Source organism: Armigeres subalbatus, chromosome 1 (assembly GCF_024139115.2).
Source record: "Armigeres subalbatus isolate Guangzhou_Male chromosome 1, GZ_Asu_2, whole genome shotgun sequence".
Classification (NCBI taxonomy): Eukaryota; Metazoa; Arthropoda; class Insecta; order Diptera; family Culicidae; genus Armigeres; species Armigeres subalbatus.
The window spans coordinates 2,723,558-2,744,369 of NC_085139.1; the positions used below are offsets into that span (position 1 = coordinate 2,723,558).

General features: G+C 38.9%; 2 protein-coding genes across 4 annotated transcripts in view; one reads left to right on the top strand and one right to left on the bottom strand.

Annotated features, from left to right (window-relative positions):
- The window catches only part of LOC134219671 (uncharacterized), a 105,455-nt gene extending 93,222 nt beyond the window's left edge, over positions 1-12,233 (bottom strand). Inside the window, exon 1 of the mRNA XM_062698497.1 lies at positions 12,064-12,233. The gene's annotated coding sequence lies outside the window, so the exon portion shown is untranslated. The remainder of the gene's footprint in view (positions 1-12,063) is intronic.
- Positions 1-20,812, top strand: part of LOC134219628 (mucin-2) — a 144,814-nt gene that overhangs the window by 94,128 nt on the left and 29,874 nt on the right. The window lies entirely within an intron of this gene.

A 20,812-nucleotide genomic window follows, 5' to 3' on the forward strand; every position in this document is an offset into this window, starting at 1 on the left:
GGACACCACTCGCTCGGGGACATACAGGAGGATCGTTAATTCGCAAACCTGTCAGTCAGTATATTGTATTTTCGGCTGGCATGACGCTGACGATGAGCACAGTGTGGTTGTACGGTGCACGTGCGCTAGTGACAAATTGAGTGTGGATAGGAGGCGAATCACGTCATGTTCATTGTTCAGTTCTGATTATTTCGGGAAGTGCGTGATGTTTTATACCTTCAGTGTACGTGTTTTATTTTTCGAATTGATAAAATGGTTATCAAAATAAATAAACTGACGCGACAATGAGCTTTGGTAAGTGCGATCATTCCCATAAAAGCTTGTAAGGAAATCATTTCATAATACGTTTAAAATATTTTTTCTGATATTATTCTAGTGATTTAGCATTGTTCATTACCAGATTTACATACTACGTATTTAAAAGCAGTACGTACACCCCATTTCAATGCCGTTAAGTAGGAGCTGTCTGCGTCATCACTTACTCTTGTACATTCTGCCCCCATGTATTCCGGCTCTTCCAAGAAAGGGAAAAAATGAACAAATCAACTGCTAACAAACGATAATCAGCAGTCATATGCGCAAATTGTCAAGACGATTACTTGCGGGTGGTTGGCACGATGGAAGTGATAGATAGCTGATAAACAATATTAAGCGACATCTACTGATGCTGCGCATCAGGTGGTTTAACCATTATTTTTATCTGAATGAGAGTGAATAAAATATGAAGTTCACTACTTTTCAAGTTTTTCAACCCCCTATTCCCCTCAAGCTACTGTCACAAAATCCCTCCCTGGATCCCTCCCCTCCCCAATTTTCTAGCATCTATGAAACCTGCACCAGTGAATAACTTATAATATATGAGAGGATTTGATTTTTCCATAAATAGTGTTAAAATGAATTATGTTAAATGAACAAATAGCGACGTCCCAACCCTGACAAATAATATTCAAACTTATCCGTTGGTTCATTTTATGTAGGTTTTCCAACCGGAGGTTGGGTTTTGTACATTAGAAAACAATTTAAAAGTTGTACGAGGGCTGGTTTTGAACATTTCTACGTTGCCCAATAAATATCTATGTAAACATAGATCGTTTTTGTGCCATCCCTAAATGCCTACGATTTTTGCCTTTCTCGTTTACAAAGTATTCGTAAAGTATACGTCATTTTTTTTGCACGAGAAAGGCATTAGCACCGCTAGGTGGATTGATAAGAGTTTTTGGAATTTTTATTCTGCTTTTGGGTGGGACTTTTGACTTGCCAAAATTAGGTTTTACAGAGACATATGAGGGCAAACGGGGAATAGGAGCGTGAGTATTTAGAATGTCTGGCAGGCTATACACGTGTACTATACACATGTGGAAGTATTGGCTTGAGAAATGGATTGCGAGTGATTTGACTATGCGTCCAATTTGGGAATCTCGAGCTCGTTCAGTAGCCGCTAGGTTGCGAATGCCGACGGAGGTCCTTCGTAGGTTAGTTGGTTAAAGCACCAGTCTAGCGTACTGTAGGGTCATGGGTTCGAGTCCCATCGAAGGGAAAGTGGTTACCTCCAATACATTTTCCAAATCAATATCTTCCACATAACGTACATATTCACATATGAGTTTTCATAACATTGTAAAAAAAAAATTTAATAATTCTTTAGCCGATGTTTTGTTGGTCTATTTTATAGCCCACCATACCGATGACCATTGGCGTTCCGTAGAACTTCAAAGTTTGTGCCATGACAACTGTTTGTAAATTGCGCGGATAATGTCTCTACTAGTGACAAGAAAAATAAATGACTTCCAACTTGGTCCCAACAACAGTCAGATCAATCACAAAAGTGACTAATTAATATGTCATCCCATTGGCCAACCACCTATGACGATGAACGTGACCGCAGCACAGGTGCTAGATATATGATGTAATTTGTTGCGCTTCAATTTTTCCGGGATGATTGATGATTTGATCTAATTGTTGTGGCAAAAGACAGTAGAGGCAAAAAATACGATCCCGTATTAATCGTATATTTGTTCGTTCGAGTTCCATCAGTACTTGTTTATATGACCTTGTGCAATCACAACAAAGTGACTAGCGCGAACACTGTAAACGGGTTCGTTGGTTAGTCAGCCAGTCCGTCAATCTGTTGTGTTGATCTACATTCTCCCGGTATGGAGACTGCTGCCGGCGACAATATCAGTGGCTGTGCAAGGCAGTGCAACTTGCCATACTACTGGCCCTATATGGTGCAAGCGCAAAGTGAAAATACAGTGCAGTGCTGCTTATGGCTAAGGCGTAGGTTGCGACACGGAAAGGAGCGCACGCCGAGTCTGCAACTTCATTCATGAAAGCTAGCCCAATGATTAATCATGATGTGACCCGGGCAAACATGTCCATGTGCGTAATAGCGTCGATTGAGTTCTTGAAGGTACAAAAACAATGGCCGCATCAATCGAATTCTTACATATTTCGAACTTTTTTTTCTGTCATTTAATTTTTCCTAATGATTTATATGTGTTGTACCGGGGATAAACTAGCATCTTGTGTGACCTGAAAACTTTCTGGTAACCTCCACCACGATTCATAGGAGCTGAGACGCGTGACTGCACGCGATTCCTTATTTTTCGTATGTGGGCTTGGTACCTACAATGCATTTTCGTACGTAACGTGTGACCCAGCAGCAGAAGACATCAAGAATGGCTCTCAATCACCACTTGCATTCGTAACGAAACGAGGCTTTAAAAGAATTCCTGGAATCCGAAGGCATGTCGACCCACACTCAGGTGGTTCAACTGCATGAAAGCGTAGCGTTTTTATGAATGAAACATGGCGACAGTGCACTTATAATGACAAATGTAACAAATTAAATTTGTTTGCTAAGTTTGCTTTTCTTTGAATATTAATGAACTAAACAAATATTATTTTTCTCATTTCAGGTAAGTTTCGACCACTTCTTTTGATTTTGAGTTATGAATACCTGGGTAAGTCTAGTATAGAGGTATGTGATGGTTCGTAAATCGTCGGCGGCTGAATTTGTCGTAAATTTTCTCGGCGTCACGCTGGAAGCTATTTTAGTAGGCATTTGTTTCACCGGAAGTTTCTTGGGACTTTTTTGAATTTTTTTTTTCCAGAAAACTCTCGGTATTTTCATGCCATTTTTTATTGTCCCGGGTAACTCTTTAAGGAAAATCTGATAAAAGAAAATATTCGGAAATTCTGCTGGAATTGTCATTTTCAACGGAAAATACTTCTGAATTTCTAAGTATAATTTTCCGCAGTTTCTATTTTTTGCTGGAATTTTAGAAATTGTTTTGAATTTTAACGCGATGTTCTTTGGAGTTGTCACGAGACTTTACATTGACATTTCCACTAGAAACTGTCCCATTACGTACGTGACGCAAAAATGGTTATTTTCAATGATGATAGCGAGTCATAAATTTTTTTTTTCAGAGATAGTAACCAAAGTCCCTTTTTCAACTATTTTGAACAAAATACAGTAATCAATTATCCACATCTTCTTGAATAAAAAATAATAATGTACACCCGATTTTTTTTTCACGGGGGATGCGTTCCGTGTAAAAAAAAGTTTTCAGTTCAAAATTTGAAAATCCGTGTGAAAAAAAGTGTTATGATTTCTCGACGAATCATGCAAAATGGAGCAACTTTACAAAAATCTTGTATAGGATTTTTTTTACACGGCCGTGTAAAAACAGAATCGGGTGTAATTGTGAAACCTTACTGTCAAAATTCCAATGATTTTTATGAGGGATGACGAATTTAAAAAAAATATCTATTTGGATATATGGCACAGTGGAGCCTTCCTTAGCCTAGCGGTATAAGATGTTTTCGAGTTATTGTTATTATTTACTAGTCGAACCTGCCAGTAGAAGCATAAGTACTAGAATGCTAGTGGCGCTGTAGTCATTTAAATCATTTTGCCAAATTATGCTTCAACAAGCTTCAATTGGCCATAATTTATGCATCATGTAGTAGTGTATGTTTGGTTTCATCAGCAACATCCTTGGCAACATCGATTTAACATAAAGTTGTGACAAAACGTTCTATGCTAAGACAATGTAACAATAAAACGGGACTTAGTTAACTCCTTGATAAAGGTACAATATATGTAACCGAAACTTCGGATAAAAACGTAAAACCCGTTTTTGAGCATAAGAAGACTGAAAGCCATAATCTCAAATATCACCATCATAGTCGATCTCTCCTAGATATTTCATCATCAATATCCAATTAATTGCCCAAAAGTTTGGGATTAGACTAGCTATTCGAAACAGTCGTATCAGATTCGCCGGAAAACCATGTTCTAACATAATTTACCATAATTCATTTCGCTTCACTGAATCGTACGTTGCTTTGAAATCAATAAACAGATTATGTGTCTGAAACTTGTACCCCCGGAATTTATGAAGGATTTGTCTCAGGGTAAACATTTGATTTGCCGTTGATCGGCCTTCACGAGAACCTACCTGGTATTTGCCGACAAAGGACTCTTCAAGCGTTCTCAATCTCTCCCTCCTTAGTCGTGCGGTAAGACGCGCGTCTTCAAAGTAAGACCATGCTGAGGGTGGCTGGGTTCGATTCCCGGTGCCGGTCTAGGCAATTTTCGGTTTGGAAATTGTTTCGACTTCCCTGGGCATAAAAGTATCATCGTGTTAGCCTCATGATATACGAATGCAAAAATGGTAACCTGGCTTAGAAACCTCGCGGTTAATAACTGCGGAAGTGCTTAATGAACACTAAGCTGCGAGGCGGCTCTGTCCCAGTGTGGGGATGTAATGCCAATAAGAAGAATCTCTCAAAAGATGTAAGCCGAATTAAGGAGAGTTATTCCTCGGTAATTGGCGCACTCCAGTCAGTGGCTTTTCTTGAAGAGTGAGCGAATGAGACCGTCCCACCAGCTATCAGGCATTTCCTCGTCTTCCCATATTTTCAACATAACATGGTGCAAAACTTCATAAAGTTGCCCACTGCCATGTTTGAGAATTACCGGGAGTTGGTCGTTCCTCGCAGCTTAATTATGTTCAGCTCTTTAATGACTTTTCTAACCTCATATACAGTAGTGCTTATCCATCGTTGCTAATGTTTGTTCTGTTCACTGATGCGCCAACACTTCCACCGTCTCGAAGTGTTGCTTCCACCTGGCAGCCACTTCGGTCCTATCTGTCAGCAAATTCCCTTTTTGGCCTTTGAACATGACGAGAGATGACACTGTCTTCTCTTGCACTCCATTGAAAGTTTCATGAAACCTCCGCATAACGTTCTGCTCCATTCTTTCCTGCGCCTCATTATTCACTTGTTCTTAATACTAGTTCTTCCTCATCCGGTGGGTTCGTTTTTCGGCTGCTATTGCTTCGTTGCTCCATGGATCGACTCCCATAGATCGTTGATGTTATCGCTAACGTTGATTATCCGTTCGTCGAGTCTCTGACGGTATTCAGCCTGATACTCCTTCCGCCGACAATCGATGGATATTGTAACGCATTGTTCGCTGTGATCTCTCATTCGCTACAGTTGACAACAGTTGAATCAGAAGAAGATAAGAGTCAATGTTCGGACCTCTGAATGTCCGCACATCGATAATATCCAAGAAATGCCGCCCATCTACCAGGAAATGGCATATCTGGTTACAATTTTCACCATTTGGGTGTCTCCGGTTGTGATTTTGGTTATCCTTTCGTGCAAAGTAGGTGCTACTGATGGCTATCCCTGTGGCATCAGCAGAATTTACTTGCTGTAGGCTGTTGTCATTGGTAATGGAGTGAAGGCGCTCCCGTCGGGTTCGGCTGTCATTGAAGAATTTGCTCCGTATCCTAAACACACAGATCCGTTCGCTAATGGGTTTCCATTCCACCTCATTACTCGCTTCATCTGCTTGCCTAGATGAGTTATTATTTTCTCAGACTAAGGCCGGAATAGCCAGTGCATAAAAGTCTTCTCCATTCAGATCGGTCCGTGGCTGCACGTCGCCAATCACGCAGTCTGCGGAGAGTTCGCAAGTCATCTTCCATCTGATTGATCCACCTTGATCGCTGCAAACCTCCCCTTCTTGTGCCCGTTGGATCGCAGTCGTGAACCAGTGCATAGATGAGTATGAGGCGTGGCCAGGAGTAGTAACTCTCATGATTTTGTTATTTTTGTTTAAGACTGGAATCAAGGACCAATCCCCTTCTTGATTTCTGATAACATTCTAGATGAGGATCTCAAAAGTAAAACATGTGTATCACTAGTGTCCAATCTACGAATTACACCGTAACAATGCTAATGCTAATGCTTTACTTTTTACGAGTCCCGTAAGGTTAATAACTGTGTAAGTGCTTTGCGAACACTAAGCGCGACAAAGTCCCAGTGATGGATGTAATGCCAGAGTGGAAGAAGAATTGGTACGGAAGTTTTTTTAACTTATTCGTTGCTTAAATTTTCTGTCTGCCTTTCAAAAAGACATTCCTTCTTCTTTTCCAATGGCTCTACAGTCCCACTGGAACTTGGCCTACTTCTAATTTGGTATTCTACCAGCATTTGCTCAGTTATTAATTGAAAGCTTTTCTATGCCCGACATTGCATGAGTATCTTGTGTGGCAAGTACAATGGACCCCAGGTAGTTGAGAATATTTCCAATCGAAAACATCCTGGACCGGAACGAGGATCGAACCCGCCATCTCTGGATTGGCAATCCTACGCCTTTGCTCGCGAGGCTAAGGTTAGACCCATGTTCCTATTAGTATTTCAAAGGTTAGTAACTGAAAACTCTCCAATTCATATATTTCTTTTTTATGTGGTAAGCATGATGAGCCCAGACTGTCGAGAATCCAACCTATTTACTCACAACAATATCTTATCAACAAATAAATATGTATCGTCATAATTAGATATATTCCCATTTTGTCAATAATCATCAATTTAATTAAGCTTCAAGTTTATTGCATTGTTAAATATTTTTTAATATTATAACATTCAGTAAATCCCAAATTTTGACAAAATTTGCTACGATTCTTGATATTAAAAAAAAGACCCGCACAAAAAATCCAAATGAAATTGAAGTAAAATTCCTCGTGATAAGTAATCTCAGTTAACTTAAACCTCGAATTCTAAAATCATTACATTATAAAACTCTCTAATATTTATCCAAAGATTATTTTAGTACTGTGTAGTTTGCCAATGAATGCCATGTGAAAGATATCAATAAATTATGGGGGATTTAAAATAATTAATGAACAAATAATTTATCTTATCCTGTTTATATGTATACTTGACAAGCTTTTAGGCCATCGAGATTAAAAGTAGGCATTGAAATTTAAAAAAAATGTTGTTAATGTTGTGAAAACTCATATGTGAATATGTACATTATGTGGAAGATATTGATTTGAAAAATGTATTGGAGGTAACCACTTTCCCTTCGAACCCATACCCTACAGTACGCTAGACTGGTACTTTAACCAACTAAGCTACGAAGGACCTCCGTCGGCCTTCACAACCTAGACGGCTACTGAATGAGCTCGAGATTCCCAAATTGGACGCATAGTCAAATCACTCGCAATCCATTTCTCAAGCCAACACTTCCACATGTGTATAGCACACTTTCACATTAGAGGACCGTGAGTATTTAGAATGTATGGATGGAGCCTAAACACATTCTTCATCAGCAACTGTAGTGAGGTTGTGTGCGCTATTTGCCAGTCGGTCGTCAAGCTCAGACCCGACCGCTTTGCGTAGGCAAGAGTACGCAACTCAGGTTCAGTTCAATCAAAGTTAATTGCCTATTTCCGGGGATTAAACCACCCGACTTGGACATTAATTCCACATAATGTACATATTCACATATGAGTTTTCACAACATTGTAAATTAATGTCCAAGTCGGGTGGTTTAATCCCCGGAAATAGGCAATTAACTTTGATTGAACTGAACCTGTACTTGCTATAAAGAAAGTTTTTTTGTCTGGATTCAGGTCGGTAAGTAATATGATATATAGGATAAGATTGATGAGATTTATTGCCTATCGTTTACACGATTCAATGCGCTCTGATTTGGATTTTTTGTTAATGGACGATGAATTTATTTTGAATGATCCTCTTGATACAGTCAGTGTGCCATGCGATAACGCGAAAGTAAATTTATGACACTTATGCACCCAATATTAAATGTTTCCTTTACCCAACATAAACTGGAACATTGTATCACTCACAAAAACTGCATTTAAAAGTTTAGCGATATGCTATAATCTCCTGTTTATAACAACTAGGATTTTTTACCCCATTCGCGGCCTAACATGTCTACGACTACATTATTTAATTCATATTGATGACAGGTAGCAACTTTTTCCTGAATTTTGTGGGCCGTGTAATACTGAAATGGATTTCACTTCTGCCTCAAAATAGCTATTCTTGCTAAACATCGTTTGAAAAAGCTTTTATTTGATTTAAATTAACGAGATGTAGCACGTATTTCAATCACAGCGATTGCTTTTCCGGCATACTTCAATTCAATTCCCGGCATAAGCGATTTTCACTCAATCTCTACCTAAATCTCTCATTCTCTCTCGGGACGGTAGAAAATGCGACGTAAACAAAAATATGCACGTTCCACGACAACGTGATGCCAGATGATATTATCCATATTAATTTTTATATGGTTGAGAAAATATATTCACTCATCCAAACACTTAAAAACAATATTTGTTTCACTTTTCGAAATCGAGAGTATTATAAATAACATGATAGCGTCAAAGTATTAGACAGTTTTCCTATTCACCATGAAGGATTATTTTCATTCTTAAAAAATACTCTTGGCCTTTTAGCAGCACCGCACCGGCTGGAAGTTCTTGGGACGAGGTGATTTTTTATTCGGTTTGAAGATGCATTTTTTAATGTATGCTAATGAGTCGTATGAATAGAAAGTAGTATGTTCGAGTTTGCTACATTTTCAGTAGTAAACGTCATTTGTGGAACATGTCTGCTGAAGACGTTGCTACTCATGTTTCAAATGCAGTTTATTCATCAGAATCGAAGCGAATTGTCTTTGTTCATAAAAATAGTCCAATTTAGGGAAAACAAATAAAACAGATATCTCTTTCGTCGATTAGTTGCAAAAAATGATGAAATCATCATCGTCATCATGGGGTCTATTTTGTTTTGACGTTTCTGCATGTAGTAAATGGTATTAAGCTGTAGTAAAGGCTGAGTTCGAATGTAGCATACGCCATAAGTTCGAAAAAAAAAAAATTCATATCAAACATGTAGTTTTCTCTGTGGACTTTATTTTTGGGTAGATACTACAAGCGTTGAGTTTTGCTACTTTTTATTCACACGACCCAATATGTTTATATAAGTTCTAGTGATACTATCAAATAGGAAGGATTGAAGTGCATGAGTTTAGCATTGTTGTGTGCTGAATAACAACTTCAAGCAATAATTGTATCGAGCACTGTGACGATTTTCAGGTGCCGATTGATGATACCGTCTTGTATAATTGGAAATACTCACTCCCGCTCAGGGGTGTTGCAATGAAGAGCGAATGTTTGATATCTACATCTTTATTTTCTATAATTTGCTTAATTACGTAGCCTTGCGAGCAAAGGCGTAGGATTGCCAATCCGGAGATGGCGAGTTCGATTCTCGGTCCGGTCTAGGATGTTTTCGGGTTGGAAACTTTCTCGACACCCTGGGCATAGTGTATCCATTGTACTTGTCACACAAAATACATACTCATGCAATGGCGGGCATAGAAAAGCTTTCAATTAACTACTGAGGAAATGCTAATAGAATACTGAGTTGAAAAGCAGGCCAAGTTCCAGTTGGAATGTAGAGCCATAGAAGAAGAGGAAGACGAGTTAAATAAAAAATCATTAGTTTCCGTGCAGTGAGACGGGAATCGGGTCCATAAGCCCAAGTAGTGATTTACCTACGTAGGTTTTGTGACTTGTTAACGAATTCAAAATGTGTTTAAAAATTGAGCTGATGCAAAACGGCTTATCATCTTGCATTAGCAGTCTGAAATGCATAAACAAAATTGCTCTATTCATTTATTTTGAAATGGAGGCTGATCAATTCCTACATCCAAATAACAAATCTGTAAAAAAATGTTGTTATTCAGATACTGTACTTAACTAATTTTAAGATTTTAATAAAATTTTCGTATGAAAATCTTCCGAATTTGTATATGCCAAAATTGTATACAGGTTTTATTGCAGAACTGTTTCAACATCTGCCATTAGCTGGTTGGGTGAGCTGTGATTTTAGAAGAATTCACAACCCTACATATTATTATCTAGCAACAATTAGTTATTTAATTCTTCTTCTCTTAATTTGTTATTTGTATTCAACATCTGAACCAGCAATCACATCAGGTTAATTTAAATTACTTGATCTGTTCGGTATAATGATATGTAGTAATAAAAAAAGATTAGATATTTGCGTGATTCTACAGTCTACAGTCATGGTCAATCGACAACATTCATGATAGAGTGAAAACCAGCTGCACCTCAGATGAAAGCGATTGCTGCACTGCATCAAGAACAAACAGATGAGCGATGATTATTAAAACCAACCTTTCATAATTCATCTGTTATTATAATCGATAAATTGCATGCCATTTGAATTAATTAACACCCCACTCTGAAGGGAGTACATGGTAAACTATGCCCTTATCCGGTATGAATTCCGAACGTAACCAATGGAACTGTTGGGGGCTCAGTTGCGGGGGGTTTCTATGAGATTTTCAATTTCAACAAGCAACATCAGCAGCTAAAAGGCATAAAAGTGTTGATAATTTGAAGCCATCCACGTTCCGCCCCAAGGGATAGAACTGAGCAGTAGTAAAACTGTATAATTACCATATCTGTACAATCGTGTTATTTATGAAAGAGATACCGGCATAGATAAATTATCTAGCCGTACTAAAATTTGACGTGTCCAAATTTCAGCGTGGAGATTAGATTTGTGGCGTTTCCGGTGTTGCCGCGTTGAAGATGGTAGGCTTGAACAAACGTCAACTAAAAGATTTACTCATCTCTATTAGCACGTGTGCTCATTACAGCCTTCACTCATGGATTCAGCTGAAAATTACACATTTGAGATTTCAGTTACCTTCATTGTCGCTAACAGGTCAAAAAGCAGTTCTATAAACAAAAGCGTAGGCACAATCTAACATACCTGAACGAGAAACCACTCGGGTGGTAGTGTGGTGTTTGACGAGGGTAAGAATTCTGAATTTATATGCTCGGCGGATTCCCAGGTTATTTTCCATTTGTCCTTGGAATGAATCAACCAAATGAAACTAGCATTGACTTAAGTCATGCTCATTAATGTTTATAACTGAATAATATGAATACGCACAGCATAAACAAATCCGTTGTTGTTTATGCTTTCAAGTTCAGGTGTAAGGCGGACAACAATGTAAATGTAGCGCTGCTTGTTGATCACGTCTCCGCGACACATGTTTTATGGTATGGGACTTAAACAATTCGATTCAACTATTTTCAATCATAAAACTAAAGTAAGGTTGCTTATCAGAGTGTTGTTTCTGTTTGAGGTCTGATACACATACAAACCATTATGCCCCAGAGGCGCTAGAACCATATGCGGTAGTACGGTAGTAGATATACAGCATCAAACGGGGTTACGTACACGCGGTCGTGCTTTTTTCATTATTGATTTGCCAATCTCTTCCTTTTTTGAGATTTAGATATTTATTCAAATAACATGTACGTAAAATGATATACATACATAAATTGACACAAAATCGTCCCAAAAATATCTCAAAAATGTGAAATTCTCCTCATTTAATTTTCATCCATTTGCATTACGTTCTATACTTTTGAAAGAGTAAGCCCTTCCCAACCCAAGTTTGACTACTTATTATTCCAGTGGAATTGTTTCATTTTTGAGATATACAGATTTGTTGTTTTAACATTTATTTTATTTTACTTATTTATAAAATATTCTGAAGATAGACACTTGTTTCTAATAAAATCTTTTTTGGTCCTTGAATGGCTTTATAGCCGATAATAGCACAAGGTTTTAATTAATAGTTTGAAAACGACTATTAATGATATTTTAGCAACTACTTACATGTGGTATCATAAGTACATAGAAAATCTGGAGATTCATCAATTCCTTCCAGTTTGATACTCCTGCATAGGGTTCGTCACTTCGTTCATTCAAGTCACTTGATTATCTTTGCTCATACTTGTGCCCAGAAATCAATCACATTTCTTCATCCATCTCTCACGTTACACTAGTTCACTTTCCATCCGAATAGTTACGCGCACGATCGAAAACTAATCCACTATCGAAAGCCACAACCATTGAATGCAATTCTATCTTAGCCTGAAATGGCGTGAAAATGTCAAACTTGCCTGCGCCCAGCGGATGTAGATAATGGAAATAAACGTGGATGAGGAAATTCCTCAAGTGTCCTCCACTACATCGCGTTATCAGTTCATGCCTATCAGAGCCGCCGCCGAAAAGTTTTAAGGTTGCGTCAAGCAAACCCGAGTGGACGATGATTCAAAATTGGTGCAAATATCGAGAGTCCCCCTTTGTTACCGAGATAATGATCCGGAACACTCCCTTCGACTTCAACAAGTGCCACAGGTCGTGTCAATATTTGAAAGGAAATTAAGTCACGATCGCTGTCAACATCAGCAGTATCACTCATTTTGTGTATGTTTGCAAATTGACACATTCGAGTGCGCAGTTGTGGAATTTCGGCTGAATGCCTGAACCCCTTACAATGTCGATCGAAAATTTCATCAAGCCGGACGTCGATGCCGCCACGAGCAACCAGAGATCGGAGTTGGGACTTTTTTTGGCGTGATCATTAAATCATATGATTCACATCGATCCGACGACGATGACAGCAGCTTCATCTCAGAAGGAATGATTTTCATTTTTTACGACCCCCTCCGGACAGGTTGCAACCTTGTAACAGTAAAGCATCTTTGAAATGTCCATAAAATATTAATCATCTCCGCTTTGCAGTATGGTGAGTGCGCATGTGATCCCTAATCGCCGCCCCGCGCCGTTCAATAATTTATTAGGAAGGGTAAGGTCATTTAAATATAAAATATCAAGGCTAAAGTTTCAAGTTCATCGAATGCTAATTCCAACTTGTTTTGACAGTGTTTGTTAATTTATTTTCTCGTTCCTTGAAACTCGTTTATTGAGGAAAGATGACAATTTGTTAGCAAAAAATAGACAGATTTCCGCATGCTATTGTTGTATGAAATTTGAATTTTATTGGTGTCAGGTGGTCAATGTTGCATCCTTTGTTTCTGTCTGATGTTCAATTCAACGATATAAATTTTTTAAATATTCAATGGAAAATAAAAAAACCTAATTCTTACTATGTCTACAATTTGTGGTAACAATTATTCAGGAATATTCTTTAGAATTTTGATTTTTAAACTAAAAAAGACGTCAACGTCAACGTCGTAGGTGCGAAGAAATCCCGTTGTTGTACCGCAGACTGGCCTGGGCCAAAATGGCCAAAGAAATCGAGAAAAAATTCAACCAGAAGAAATCCTCGATTCGACCGGGAATCAAACAAACAAACATATCACCGCATGGATAAGAAAGGTCGTGTTTAGTTTCGAGGATATGCTATTTTTGAGGATGATTTCCATTTTTGAGGAATTGTACAATCTTAAAGAACCCCGTGGGAGCTAAACAATGTGGAATTTAAATTATGCCCTCCGTTTGTATGCGAACATACAGATACTGAATAAGTAGTCATCTGAAGAACCTTGTTTTGTATCGTGGAAAAAGGCGTCAACCGAAAAATCGTCGTGCGAAACAATCTCGTTGTTGTACCGCAGACTGGCCTTGGCAAAAAATGGACACGATGGTACTTTTATGCCCAGGGAAAACGAACTCAGCCACCTTCAGCATGGTCTTGCTTTGTATCCGCGCATGTTACTGCATGGATGAGAAAGACCGTGGATAGTTTCGAGTATATGCTATTTTGAAGAAATATTTTGATTTTGAGGAACATTTGCATTAATTGAGGTACCCCTATTTTTTGCTGTGAATGAAAATAAACGTAACTCATAAGAGATACGAAAAATGGATCTTAAAACTAACGAAATATATGGCTCTCCATAAAGTTGGCTGAAATTTTCATTAATCCGTAAAACTTTCCAATTCAAATTTAGTTTATACATCATCAAGCTTCCTACAGGACTCTTGAAAGAAGGCTTCCGGGCATCTTGAAAGGAGGCTTACGAGCCTCTTGAAAGGAGGCTTCCGAGCCTCTTGAAAGGAGGCTTCCGAGCCTCTTGAAAGGAGGCTTCCGAGCCTCTTGAAAGGAGGCTTCCGAGCCTCTTGAAAGGAGGCTTCCGAGCCTCTTGAAAGGAGGCTTCCGAGCCTCTTGAAAGGAGGCTTCCTGAGCCTCTTGAAAGGAGGCTTCCTGAGCCTCTTGAAAGGAGGCTTCTGAGCCTCTTGAAAGGAGGCTTCCGAGCCTCTTGAAAGGAGGCTTCCGAGCCTCTTGAAAGGAGGCTTCCGAGCCTCTTGAAAGGAGGCTTCCGAGCCTCTTGAAAGGAGGCTTCCGAGTGTCTTGAAAGGAGGCTTCCGAGCCTCTTGAAAGGAGGCTTCCGAGCCTCTTGAAAGGAGGCTTCCGAGCCTCTTGAAAGGAGGCTTCCGAGCCTCTTGAAAGGAGGCTTCCGAGTCTGGTTGTGATGGGCAGCCTCTTGAAAGGAGGCTGCTGAGCCTCCTGAAGGAGGCTTCCGAGCCTGGTTGTGATGGACAGGATTCAATTGGCTTTAATTTACTGATCGCCATACATATTATGTACACGACAAAGTTTATCAATGAGATTGAATAATAATTGTAATACATCCGCCATTACGCATTTTTGTCCGAGATACCAGCGAAGGTGCTGTTCTAAGCAATACTCAAACCCAACCACCTCCGCTTTTTCAAATAGCCCTTCCACTATCTCTATAATTGTTTCTTTAGAATAAAGAATACGTTTTTAAAATTTGATTGAAACCGACCCATGCGTTGAATGTTCGTTAAATAAACATGCCCCTTCCCCCTTTTTCCTATGACTCTCCCACCCATTGTATAATCATTTTCTTAGGACAAAGAATGTGTATTCCAATGTTGGTGGAAATAGGTCAAATGCTATGAAAAGAAGTGGCGAAATGCTATGAAAAGAAGTGAAAGAAAAGTGGCATAAACATAAAAAGACAGGGACACCGTCTTCGACCAGAGGTCGTACAGACTGAACACTTAACACCTAGCATGAGACAACGGAACACCCAGTGGACCAGTGGAGAATTTTTCGATCATGAAAAGTTTCCTCCTTACCGGGGCGGGAATCGAACCCACACTCCATAGCACATGCGTCTAGACGATTGACGTCGCTATCCGCACGGCCACGAAGCCCACAAATCATGATTTTGGGTAGAAAACTCTTACGAATGTGGTTTTCCATCTGTCAAAAACGATTTTGAACCTGGTTTAAAATCAGACCGTGTCAAAGAAATAGACCAGATATAGAGCAAAAACACGCGCGCAGAACATGCGACTTCCGGCTCCGAACATCCAGGAAATCCAGGAGGAGATCGACCGGCTGAAAAACAACAAAGCCCCTGGAGTTTACCAACTACCAGGAGAGCTGTTTAAACACGGTGGTGAGGCACTGCACTGGGTGATTACCAAGGTTTGGGAGGATGAGGTTCTGCCGCAGGAGTGGATGGAAGGTGTCGTGTGCAGTGTTGAGAAATGAGTGAGTAGTGCTTGAAACCTACTCACTCACTCACGAGTATGAGTATTTAGTTTCAAACTCACTGTGAGTATACTCACGCGTGAGTTTGGGTTTCAATACTCACACTCACGAGTGAGTATGACCAATTACATTACTCACTCGTGAGTTATTTTTACTCAAACGAAATAATATTTAAAATGAATGTAAGCTAGTTAGGGGCTGTCTATATACTACGTGGACAGTTTATCATGATGATGTTGAAGAATTTTGTACTTGGACAAATTGAAGATATATGCCAACTAGAAATCTACAATCAAAGCGTATCTAATATCGGGACCTATCTGCGATTTGAGCGTAACTTATTTTGTAAACAAACATTGTTTTGTGGATTGGTCCTGGGTGGCTGGGTTCGATTAACAGTGCCGGTCTAGGCATTTTTCGGATTGGAATTTGTCTCGAATTCCCTGGGCATAGAAGTATCATCGTGTTAGCCTCATGATATACACACTCAACTCATTTCACAGTATTCGGTCATTTTTTTCGAAATCTCAACAGCACATCTATTCGGTAATTATTTTACAGATTTTATTGTAATTTTTTCCATTGTTCAACTGTCAAAATAACCGAAAATCAGTAAAATTTATTTACCGAACAGTTCTGCTGTTGAGATTTCGGTAAAATTTTACCGAATTCGGCGATTTATTTTAAGTGGTTCGAATGCAAAAATGGTACCTTGGCTTAAAAATCTCTCAGTCAAGATTTTAAAACGGACACTAAGCTGCGAGGCGGCAATGTCCCAGTGGGGGATGTAATGCCAATAAGAAGTAGAAGAAGACATACCTTGGTTTTATCTAGGTGGTGCGGATAGAATCGATTTGGTTGTCAAAGTGAAGCCAAAATTTTCTATTGTGCCGGAGCCAAACATTGAAGATTGTGGTTATGTTCGTTTTAGATCTAATATTGAGAAGTATTGTTATTATTTGGGGAAAAAATAAAAATAAACTTAGTTTGAGTTTTGTATTCTTTTTAACAAATATATTCACATTACATTTCGAGTAGAAAATTAGTAGGAATGCAACTAAAATGCACTCGTTACGAGATTTCACGAGATTCAGAAGCTGATTGGAGCAGGAATGTATGTAAACCATTGTAAAGTCATGTAGAGTCTCGCGCATTTGTGCGCCTTCATGCAGCATGGAAAGAGAAATTCGAAGAGCGGGAAATGTTTGACAGTCAAGTAACTGCAAAATAATTTTGCTTATGGGATTGATTTCAAAATATCCCGCTACTCACTTGAGAGCACAAAAGCGGCTCTATCCGCAGCACCCAGGGTTTTATCAGGAAATACTTTCTCTAGCAAGAATTCGCCTTCCAATGTTTGTTGACAAAATAAGTTACGCCCAAACCACAGATCGGTCCCGATATAGAAATATAAGGAATAGAATCACAACGTTGAATAACAAAACTGACATATCTGCCATAAGACATTTCACTAAAAGAGCTTCAATAATTTTCTCAATACAGTCGCGATTCGCTGGTTGGGCCACAACCTCGACCCAAGTAACTAACTCGTTTTTTTTTGGTGGGTGAACTGACAGCCATTTGAGCACGTATTTCGAGTTGAACATCACAAATGATGTCGCCAGTGACGACCAATCCCGTTTTTCGTGTTTACATTGAATTTTGATGTAATGTTGCCTTTTAGTTGGGCCCAACTAATACTATGTTCGCACTACAGCCTGAATAACATGTTATTCAAATTATCGACAAAAGAAAGCTCATCAAGATAGCCGAATAACATGTTACAAGGCCCTAGTGCCAACATAGTATAAAAAGTGACCCAAGAATTTCGACTGTACTGACTAGACGTCATTGCTATCATATCATGTTTTGATGACATAAATCTAAAAAATAGTTGACCAACACAACTGAAAAGTATATTGTTCACCTCAGGTGGGTGGCACGACGCCATGTTTTTGCAGCCAACATCTCAGTGTAAAATAAAAGTATGTGTTTTGTTTACAAACATCACATTTGATTCTCATTAGGATACAGAACTGTCAGTGGGATACAGTCGCGCAATGTTGGCTGCAAAACAAACCTACTGTGTTAGATAGGGATGCCACCGGGCTGGTTCACCTATGGTGAGAACATTATTTCTAGATTGATTTTTGAATAAGTCGTATGTAACAAAACAAATGGCAAATCAAGTTAATTACATCAGTAGATAGAGTAGAGTCTTATTTGTATTGGCGCATAAGAAGAAGCAGAAAGATGAGAATCGAAAAAATCCCCACGGGAAACCATACGAAGAAGTTTTTAAAACTCTTCTGAAAAATTCTAAAAGCAATTTAATTAAAAACGGTAAGCAGTACGGGATTGGACTTTTCTTATACTGTGTTTTAAGTGTAATATTAGAAAATAAAATTTTGAATAGAAATATTGAGTTTATTATACAGTAGAAGAAAAGTCCAACCACGTACTGCTAACCGTTTTTAATTAAATTGCTTTTAGAATTTTTCAGAAGAATTTTAAAAACTTCTCCGTATGGTTTCCCGTGGAGATTTTTTCGATTATCATCTTTCTGCTTCTTCTTCTTCATACAATATCAAAGCGCCAATTAAACACATATAGTTATTTACTTTTTATTTTGCTATGATTCTAATAAAATTCGACCTATCAAACAATTCCTTTCGAAGAACGAAGATCGTTCATTCGACCTAATATCGAAGAAGGTCGTTTATCACAAAAATGGGTAAATTTCATATTTCGTGTATTCGACCTTCTGTCAACAAAAGATGCGAAGTACATAATCTGTCAAATTGAAAACAAGTGGACATACGACCAGTTTGTTGACAGCCAGCCAATTTTTAGTTTTTTTTCTATATTTAATATTTTTAGTCAATAAATTAACTAGATCTATTTATGGTAAGTATTAAGACCTACCACTTTTTGTTCCCTAATAATTATTACACAGCCGTAAAGGTAATATCAACAGTTTTTTTTAAATTCTGATTTTACAGATGAAATCTAACTCCCGAATGCGCCGAGCATTGGAATATTCGCCCGGGTATAGTTCCCTAATCCACTTAAACCACTTAAGCTGGCGAGCCATCTGAGAGATATAATATATGGGATACAATACGCAGTACCTTTTGGTTCGCAATCGTTGTTACTGCCAGTTCGTGGTATATACACAGCTCGTACCAAGTGAGAACTCATAGACACATCGCAACATAATGTTCTCCGCATAATGTTGGACGACACGCATAAACTGCATTTTAAAGCCTTAAGGGCTGAGCAGAATGCATACGTTTGCGTTAGTTTTGACAGTTTTGCCATGGGAAAACTGTCAAAACGCACGCAAACGTATCCATTCTGCTCCGCTCTTTATTCAGCTAGGTCCAGTGCTAACCCAAAGAGCAAAAATGACTGGTGCCTTCGAGATGCGGAATAAGTAAGCTGCTGCCACTGAAGATATCGAATTCGGTACCAACGACTAACGAGTTTTTCGGACAGTGCGTTGTTGGTGGTATTCTGTCTTATGGTTTGATGTACACTACCTTCGTGCCACTGGATTTTGTAAAGAAAGTATCGAATGCAGATTGATTCCGTGGAGTACAAGATACTGTTCCACGGCTTAGAAGTTACCGTTACTAAAGAGAGCGCTCGCGGTCTTTCTAGGGAATAAATTCCACTCGGACCACTATTAGTCATTAAAGCAACATGTTCCAAGTCATGCCAAGATGATAGGCGAGGAAAGTATTGGTGCGCTCTACAAGGGTTTGGTGCCACTAGTACTGTAAGATCCCGTGCACTATGATGAAGCTCGCCTGCCTCGGGCATACCTTCAAGCTGTTGTACAAAATCGTTATATCGTAGCCACGAAACGCTTGCACCAAGGGTGATCAGTTGGTGGTCGTGGTCACATATGTATCTTAGGATCGATGCCCACATAGCGTTTTTTAAGCTGTGTCTACGCCGTGTCCACGCAAGATACGCAGCAACAAATGTAGTGTACACGAATAATGCGTGCGCATTACTCTATTTGATGCTGGGTACCTTGCGTGGACGCTATACGTGGGCATCAGCCGTTACTCAGCAGCTGTTGCTGCGTTCTAGTCGAACCAGTCTAAGGGATACAACGTATCATGATGTGTATATTCTAGCCGCAATGTCGCATTGGTTCATATACGAAGGTATCAAAGTCGCCCGGTACATTCCTCACCCATCATCACCAAAGTCACTGAATATCTAAGAGTTGAATAAGTACATATAAACATATAGTGAATTGTGTATAAAAATTGTGATGTAATTAGGAAATGTGCAGCGAAATGTGAATCTTCCGGAAATTCGACTTTTGTAAGATCGGATTAATAAAAAAATAATACGAAATGGTATTGAAATATAGGTACTAGTTATCATTTGGACATATATGGTGACATCAACACCATGAACGTTTTCAGAACTAATATATAATTATGTTGGTTGGACATATCTTCTTCTTCTTATTAATTGGCATTACATTCCCACTGAGACATTGTCGCCTCGTTGCTTAGTGTTTATTCATCACTTCCACAGTTATTAACCACGAGGTTTCTAAGCCGAGTTACCATTTTTGCATTCGTATATCATGAGGCTAACACGATGAATACTTTTATGCCCAGGGAATTCGAGACAATTGCCAAACCGAAAACTACCTAGACTGGCACAGGGAATCGAACCCAGCCACCCTCAGCATGGTCTTGCTTTATAGTCGCGCATCTTTCCGCTAGGCTAAGGAGGGCCCCGAAACCAACGTGTCAAAAATCACTCACCCTGCTGCTCACGAAATGAGCTCCGGTCATTTTTGCGCATAATTAGGTGACCACGGGACAATTTCTTGAAGCATCCTCCGCTAATATGGTATTACGGAGTAATGTTTGAAAGTTTTCAACATCATAGACAATAGATATCTCGAAATCCATAAGATTTATAAAGCTTCTGCATGAGTTACTTGTTCGTTTTGATAGCAAATTGATATTAAGCTCTGCTCTTGAGATTACATTGAAAACAAAGTATGATGCCAATTATTATTTGATAATTTTTTTTATATGTTTCTTTGTGCAT